Consider the following 9,215-nt stretch of genomic DNA (forward strand, 5'->3'; position numbering starts at 1 on the left):
GTTGTGTAATAACATCATATGTTATGAAGTGAAGAGGGTTTTTCCCCACTCTGCCCTGCCTGATGGGAGGGGGGAGATACAAATTATGTGTTGGCAAAGAAGACACATTTTTTAATGAATGAATGAACGTTCAAATAATCTCATTAGTGTAACAGCAATGTTTAATGTTATTATGGTTATTAAGAAGCTAATGTGCCTCACAGTGAGTAACACTTAAGGCTATTAATATGTTGGAATTTGTTCGGAGATATATATATGTATATATATATTTAGATCCTTTGGGTGTTTATATATATAAACACCCATATATATAAACACCCAAAGGATAGTGAGCACAACAAATGACTGCATTGGTCTTTTCACTGAATCATGGAAGTAGATATAAAAAAGTTCCATCATAGCATCTAAGCATCCATTAGACTTATTTCTAATGGATGTCATTCAGCGTTCGGTGTGAATCTGAGTTTTTGTGTGTCAAATCTAAAGTCAAACACCTCAACAAACTATGCCTGTTGTGTCCGGAAAAAATGCATTTAAACTTTCTTATTCTGTTGGCCAAGTTCCACATGCATGTATGCTAATTTCCTTAACAAAAGCCTAACCTCAGAGTCTATTTGACACGATTTTTGGACTCTTTAAAATTGTGCACAGCTCTAAAGCTATGAAACTTACAGCCTTAAGTGATTAGTTTGATTTGTAACTTCATATTTTTTCTCATGGACTCGTATGGATTTTTTATTCCGGCAGCTCGATTACTCTTCTATTGTATATTCTTTATTTGTTTAAAGTTTATTTAAAAAAAAAAAAACTATGCCTGTTGTGCAATCTTTATTGTATCCACAACAAAACATTGAATTATGTGACTTTTTTGGCCAGCTTGTGATTGACGGTGTGTGTGGGGGTGTGCTCAGTCTTTAACCTCTCTTCGAGGTTAAAGATGGAGCATAACTCTCACAATAGAGGAGGAAATTAAATTAAAGAGTAATTATTGTTTTATTACAGGTGGTAAGAATATTTTTTCCCTCTACCTTTTATTTTCCGTGGTCATTTATGTGACCTTTTCCACCGTGGAGACATTTTGTCCCGACGCAGAGTGAATATTCTTACCACAGGAATTAACGTCTGCCGATCTCTCATTCATCAGTGGAGTCACATTATTGAAAATAAGTGAAATAAACGACTTCTTTACTTTTAATTTCTCTTTTTTCTTCTTTAAATATCTTGAAGGCCTCAACGATGCCACACCGTTACCAGTAGCAACACTTTAGAAAACATTGTCATGGTGTTCAGTAAACCAACACAATGCAGTCTTAGAATACATCAAAGCGTTGTTATCCTGCCACATACAGGCACACTGAAGACACAGAGACTCTGAGAATATCATATGTTAAGGAAGGATAAACCTTTTTGGAGAGAAAATCAAAAATTCTTTTTTATCCTCGGTCTCAAAAGGAAGATGACATGAAGGAAGGAATCCGAGTTCAGCTCGAGTTCAGCCTTTTCTGTTCTTCCCCTCAGACATCTTTGGTTTACATCCTCAAAARGTTCATATAACGATTGTTATGGAACAAGTAAAATGAGCTGTTAGACTGGTAACAATTGTACCAAATCAACGAATAAAATAATGAGGAAGTCACACCGGGGGGAGAAAAKATGGTTGGTTCAAGGATTCAAAGCTTCAGTTTGGTTCATCCAATCTTTATTTCTGTTTTGGAATTAGTCATTTTGGTATTGCCAAAACCTAAAAAAAAACTAAAAAAAAAAATGAAAAGGGCAAATATCAACAGCACCATTGGGAGTATTTTCTGAAGAGAATGTAATACGTCTCTATGAGGTTCAAGATCAATTATTACTTGCAAAACTGGAAGATAATTTTAATTTCAAAACCATTTTTAACATACCCAGTAGCCTTGTACTTATGTCGACCTGTTTGTTTAGTGGGTTTATTCAGTTTGCTGTGGAAACTTCAAATTGGTAAGCTGAATCTTGCTAATTTGAAGCAGATGATATAGTTTGGTACATATATACACCAAACTAATGCTTAGTTAGCAAGATAAGAATTTGGCTTAGCATGTAAAATGTTGAACTTAAATGCTTAAATTGGAAACTAAATATTTAACTCTAAAACTAAATATTCAGCTAGCAGGCTAATAAATATGTCTATAATATGATAATTTACTTGTCATAGAAGTTTTCAAAGAGGCTTGTGAGACTGCTTTTATTCTGATAGCGCACTTCCACTTAGCAAGTGAATTTGCATATTAGCTAAATATTTAGCTCAGAGCTATTTATTTAGTTCATGAACTAACTGTAGCCTGCTAACCAAGGACTTTTCTTAAAACTGACATTTGTAAACAAACATGCAATATGGTGAAATTATAACTTCTTCAGGCTAAATGACCCAAATTATTGCTGTTAATCTTTGACTGTGTAGCTTAACAAACAGCACCCCATATGAGGCAACAGTCCTAAAAATGTAGTCATTCACAAATTTAAAAATAACTTTAGAACTCTCACACTGATATTAGATTACATCATTATTTCAAGGATGTGATAAAAAAAAAACAAAAAAAACTTTTGGAACCTTTTCCAAATCTAATTGGGGACTGGCTTTGACTTTGCAGTGTATCCTTCTATTTCAGATAGATAAACATGGGGACCTTTCGGTTACTATAGGTCAGAAAAATACAGTGTGGCAAATTAAAAAAACAGCATTATTACCAAGCAATTATCCATGGTGTCCATGTGAAGTGAATGGGATGTGAACCTGGAAGAGCACTTGCCTTTAAGCCATGTCCTGTCCTGATCTTCATCTTTACTTTTCCAGATTCTTCACCTTATGACTGATAAAACATGCCTCAGTCACAGCCGTCCCTCGGCTCATTCAGATGTGTGATTGGCGTTCAACCAACCAGAAACAGAGCTGCCTTTGTGTCGCCTGTCTGAGGTGACACAGCTTCTGGGTTCTGGAATGTCAGCGTGTCAACTTCAAGATAAGTGATGAGAAGGGAACTGAAGCAAGCTTTTATTCTCACAGAGCTGGTCTCTGTGGCCCAACTGTACTGTTGAATGGAGTCGCTATAAACTATTTATTCTCATAACATGCCTTGGTTGTACAGGGGTGAGGGATGTAGGGATAGAGGAATGGAGAGATGGAAGGATAAGGGTTGAAGGGATGAATGATCTGGATTTGGTTATCTGGGGAGAATAATGGAGGGTTTGGGAGGTGAAGACTCTGCGTGGGGGTTTGGTCTTCGGGAAACTGATCTTATTTTCCCGAGCCCGGACCCCCCCCAGATGAAACCTGCAGAACAAAGAAGTGAAACATGATTATGAATGAAAGAGTGACAAGAAACAAAATGTTTGTTTGTTCAGCCATTCAGAGGGTGAGGTGATAGAAACACAAAGGGGAACAGAAAGTCTGGTGGACATCTGCAGATTACTACCCTTGTTTCTTCACAGTTGACCACGTTTGTCTGAACTCACATTTTTTCTCTGCAAGAACCGGTTCTTGATTCCCATCCCTAATCACAAGCCAACTCAAGTAATGGCTTCTACGAGAAACAATTTGAAAATTGACATTTGGTCACCTGAGACAAGGAGAGGTTATCATGATATGAGAGGTGAATTTTTATTTTGAAAAGGAAGCGCGATGGGTGTGGTGTAAGTTCACCAGATGAGTGCTCTGACGAAGAGGTCTCCAGCCTGCAGCCGTACCAGCCCCACATTTTGGCTTCAGGAAGGACGTCGGACCTCAAGTTATTTCATATTTCTATTTCTTCTTCAGTTGTGCTTTTTTGTTCGACAAGTCTTAATAACTGAAAGTAAACATTTTCTTCATTTATTTGGGTAGGCTGTAGATTTAAAGTCCACTAGCAATCAAAATAATCGTTAAAAAAAAACAGGGTTGTGGGGTTTAATGTTATTGTCCATTTATCATTATGGAGGTGAACTGCTCAATATATCATGATTCCAATTTTAGTCCTCATTGCCCAGCCCTAGTCTGCTGTGTGGCTCCACACCACACACTGTACAACCAAACTTGCTATCCCTAGGGTTTTTTGTCATCATGTGTTAGCTCTCTCAGGTGTTGAAACCAAGCATAAAGTCCATTGCAGTCATGGTTCTTAAACTTTTCAGGTTTTCCCACAACAGAAAACTCTTTTCTCCACTGAGGAAATAAACATAACCCTGGTTGCTACTTATGTCCTTCAGAACTGCAGGTTCCACACCGCAGCAAACATTTACTGCATATTGCAGTCATGTGTTGGGTTTGGTTCAATAGAATTTACAACCTTTGACATCACAGGTACCCAATGTGATATATCTTCTTTCTCTTCTTCGTTACCATAATCACTTTTTAGAATATTCATGAAACACTTTGAGATTTCTAGTAGGATTGATCAATTTCACTGTTTGCATTGGGAAATGTCATTTTTCACAAAAGAACAGTTTATCACAATAATATCAAACTGGATGGAACCAGAATGATTTGTGGTTAATTTAGTTAATCAATGAATTTGAAATCATAGAGTTTGCTTCTTAATCTAAACAGATTTTAATGGCTCTAGAATTTTTTTCTTAAACTTGAGAGAAACCACAAAATATCAGTGAGAGTTCTTATTTGTTAGCATCAGGACAACGATTCACAAATAAAAATCCATTAATGTTACGATCTGTGTTTTCTGTGTAGTTAGTTTTGAGGTTTTTCTGTGTTTTAGTTCTGTTTCCCCCGTGAGTCTCTGTGATGTCCTGTCCTCCCTGTTGATTGCTTCCCAGGTGTGTCTAGTTACCTGATTACCCTCAGGTATTTAAACCCACCTGTTGTCTTTGTCTCTTGTCAGGTCATCTAATGCCAGTTGTTGTCTCACGTCTCTGCTCTCCAGTAGAACTGTTAAGTCCTGGTTTGCTTAGCTCTTGTTTTTCAGTTATCAGTTGCTACCGGTATTTAGCTGTTTGCTAAACTCTCTGCGGTGCCGCCTGTTCTGGACTGTTTTGAGCTTCTTTAATTAAATTCATCATCATCTTCATCACAACCTGGGTCTTCGCGTTCATCCTCACCACAACCACCCACAAATCATGACAATTAAACGTTGAGATTTTATTGTAAATGACTGATTTTGTAATATTTAGGACAAATGCATCTTAATTTTTTTTTTGTAGAAATAAGTAGGAATTTGTGCTATTTTCCCTTTTGGTTAATTTATCACTCAAGGCTCACAAGTAAAACTTGCCCCCCCCCCCCCAAAAAAAAAAGTCTTACTGTCCACCCAATGCATACATACTTATTTCTCACCACTGGGTGTGGGCCTCTGTTTTATTTATTCTCATTCATTAAATTATTTTATTTTTTTTACATTTAGATAGCATTGACATTTCTCCACTATAAGCCTATATTAGCTCTCCATATCTTTACCCTATATTAACCTTCCATTCAGCAGGCATAATGACAAGAAATACTAGGTATTCACACTAATTACATTCATTTAATTTGTCCCTAGAGAACCTGTAATAATGTTATGAGTAGCATGTGTTTACCAACAGTGCTCAGTCACGATGGCCGCTGTGAAAGATTTATTTAAAGCTACCATAACAGAGGAAAAAAACAACCCACCTGAATGTAACAAAGGAAGCTCCACACGGAAAAGGTCCCTAGAATACCTGAAGACAGACAGGACAGGGACAGCAACACTACTACCAACCTTAGCAACTGGAAAGTGAACATGACCGAAGAGCAGCACCTGTCTGTCAAGATTGTATATTACCAGGAAGTTATAGACATTGAATTAAAATCCTAAATTATTGATGGTGTCAGGTACTCGGTTACCTGTAAAAGGACATTGTCCTCCAATATATCCTGTCCATCACATCCAGATTACAACTACCATGGCGACTGATCCTGCAGCCAGGTTTATGCTTCTGATCAGTTACCATGCTGAGCTCTGCTGGCATTTCCTCGTCTCTGAGGGTGAACTTGACGAATTCGCTGGCAGAGGAGGAGAGTTAGTGGCACAGAAGGGAGAAGCTAGCCTGAGACTGACTTTGTTTTAGTTCAAGCCAGAAGCTTGGAAAAAAATCTTGCTTCTGACGTCAAAAGTCAGTTTCTAAAATTCTAAAATGTGTTTTCTAGAGGGCAAGAAGAAATATGCCTCAAACATTTTACATAGTTTACTCCACTGTTCTGTTGCATTTTAAGAGCAGTGAAAGTCATAATACCAAAATAAATAAATAAATAACACACTTAACAAAAGCTGTTTCCATTGCAAATTTGCACAAAACTTATGTGGATGTTTTGGTATTTTTGAAAAAACATAATTTTGCAATTGGGATGTTTCCATTAAATGAAAAATAAAAGTAAAATAGTCTGAGCTGAAAGACCAGTTCTCTTATACTAGACATTTCCTCTGTATGTTTCTGCCATGATGATAGGAGTTCAGTCCAGAGGAAAGAACCACAGTTTGTCCACAGTCATAGCCTTCGGTGTCAAAACCCTGTTATCCAGGAGGGAAATGGAAGCTACATCTGTTTTCTCTCCAGTCATATTTTCAGACCTTGTTTCCCTTTTGACAAAGATGACAAATAAGAAAGTAGACTTTTGGTGATAGAAGATTGATGACTTCCTCTTGAAGCCACTGCCTGTCTTGATTTTCTGTTCTCTTTTTTGTCTCCTCCGTTGTACTGAACTGCCAACATAAAGTAATTTCCCTTTGGGCAGATGGCTGACTCTGGGAGGGGAAAAGAGGCGGATGCGGGGGACAAAAGGAGTGGATGGGGGGCTAAATAAATCTAAATCATCATGTGAGCCATAAACAGAAAAGTAACAGGAATCATAAAACAACCATCCACAGACTTATTACAAGCAGAAGAAAACTCCCTGAAAAGGTCAAGAATTAATCTTCAGATTAAACTCATTTGATTAAGACAATGAGTGAGATTAACTGAATTATGGACAGTATATTTATGTAAAGTGACTGATAGATTGGTATGGTTTCAAGAGATTATGATATCTAGGATCATAATGAAGACAAAACAAACTGTGTTAGAGAAGCAGTTTACCTACTAGTCCTTTACTTTCTCTCAAAGACTGAGTTTTATGTGTAATGGAAACCCTAAGCTCTGCCCCAATGCTGACATGAGTGCCAAACTGCTGATAAAATGCATACTCATCTCAGCAGTGTCACACAGTGTTCTAACCTAGTGGGGGAAAATTCCATTGTGGTGCAAGTTTAAGTAGACCTACTTCTTTTATGGCTGGTAAAATCCTAAAAGGCAATTGATGGTCAATTGCACTTTGCCACAAGTCAATGAGAGATCCTACAAACACAGAAGATGAAAAACTGCTTTTTTGTGAACATTTTAGTCAATCCACTTTTGTGGTTTCTGAGTAGAGAGAATTTTAGCAAAGAAATATTTTACAGCTGTTAGAACATTCTATTAATAACATATTGTGTCTTTGACCACCGAACTGCAGTCTTAAACTTGTACAAATGCCACCAATAGAATTATAATACATTGAAAAATTCATCCTGTTTGGCCTCAACCTATGTGTCTTCAGTTCCTGCCACATTAGATTTAAGTGCTTCTGGTCATGACTAAATCATTTCACAGACTTCCAGCATCATGTATCTGACTTCATCTGTTATGTATCCCTTCGGACCTCGTACAAATGGAATTCTGCTTGCTTTAATCTTCTGAGTTTTCTTCCAACATACTTCTTGTCACTGACATACCACCTTCCTCAGTCACAGAAACAACAGCACACTGATTTATACAGTTATAACCCAATCACATAATTTTGAAGCAGTTAACAAGATCTTGACCAGTGACTGACTGGTTTCAAGAAATATATTTTAACTACTGAAATTCAAATTCAGAAATACTTTATTAGTCCCAAAGGGAAATAAAATTTTGTAACCATTGTTTCAGATTCTTCAGAGTTATTGAAGATGATGATGGCTGTTGGCAGGAAACATGTCTTGTAGAAGGTTTCGTTGACATGACTCAATGCATGGTAATGGCAGTAGCTGTAGCTACTTCTGTGTTTGGTTCCTGAATCTTTTCACATAAACTTTTTTTTTTCCACAATTTTTTTATTTCTCTGCATTTTAAGCTATCACTTAAGGTTAAGATGTCATTTCACTATCTTTTTGACAACTCTTTTTTTCTTGCTTGTTGCATTGCAAGTCCTCCAACAAAACGCAGGCAGATGGACATGAAAGAACCCTTCTGGTGAAACGATGTCATCTTGAAGTCCTGCTGAGTGCGACAAGGACTACTTTTTATCCTTTTACCTGTTACATGGATCAAAATGAAACAATTTAGAGTGAAGATCATACTGCTGTTGAGTCTTGTTCATGGTTTGAAAGTCTGTAAACTCGCTTACTCAGTGGTTTTTGTTTTGTTTTGTTTTTTTAAACAGGATTGCCTCATGCCTTTGTCATGAGTCAATCTGATTGTGTTGTCTTTACTGTGCTATATTGGGACCATGGACTCACTGTTGTTCACATTCCACCCTTTGTCATATGCAAATATGGCTTTGAGAACACTGTATAACAGCACTAACAATCAACAGAGCTATCCAGATGCAGTTTTCATTATTGCCAGAGATTTTAATCATGTCAACTTAAAGGTATTGCTCCCCAAATTCCATCAACATCTAAAGTGCGCTACCAGAGAACTCAATACGTTGGATAATGTCTACTCAAACTGGCTTATAGAGCCAAGCAGTTACCACACCTGGTGCAGTCTGACTACATGTCACTGTTTTTGATTCCTGCACATACCCCCATGAGGAAATCTGAATCTACCACCATCAGAGCCATCACAAGCTGGCCTGATGATGCCTTTCTGCAGCTGCAAGAATGTTTTGAAAGTACAAACTGGGACATTTTTGAACATACAGACCTGGAATTATTTACTGACAGAGTTCTGTGTTACATCAAGACCTGCACTGAAAGTGTTAAAGTGAAAAATATTTACGGTACCCCAATTCCCAAACAAAAAGGCATGGATGACCGGAGAAGTCCAGCAGCTTCTTGGAGAAAGGAATGCTGATTTCAAGTCTGGGGACAAGGATCTTTACAGCTTGGCACAGAGCAACCTAAAGAGAGGGATCAGAAAAGTATCAGGCATCAGCACTGGTTCTCCTCAGGGCTACAAGAGGATTGAGGAGCATCTGGATAAGAACAACAGCAGGCAGGTTTGGCTGGGAATCC

This window comes from Poecilia reticulata, linkage group LG10 (assembly GCF_000633615.1).
Source record: "Poecilia reticulata strain Guanapo linkage group LG10, Guppy_female_1.0+MT, whole genome shotgun sequence".
Lineage (NCBI taxonomy): Eukaryota > Metazoa > Chordata > Actinopteri > Cyprinodontiformes > Poeciliidae > Poecilia > Poecilia reticulata.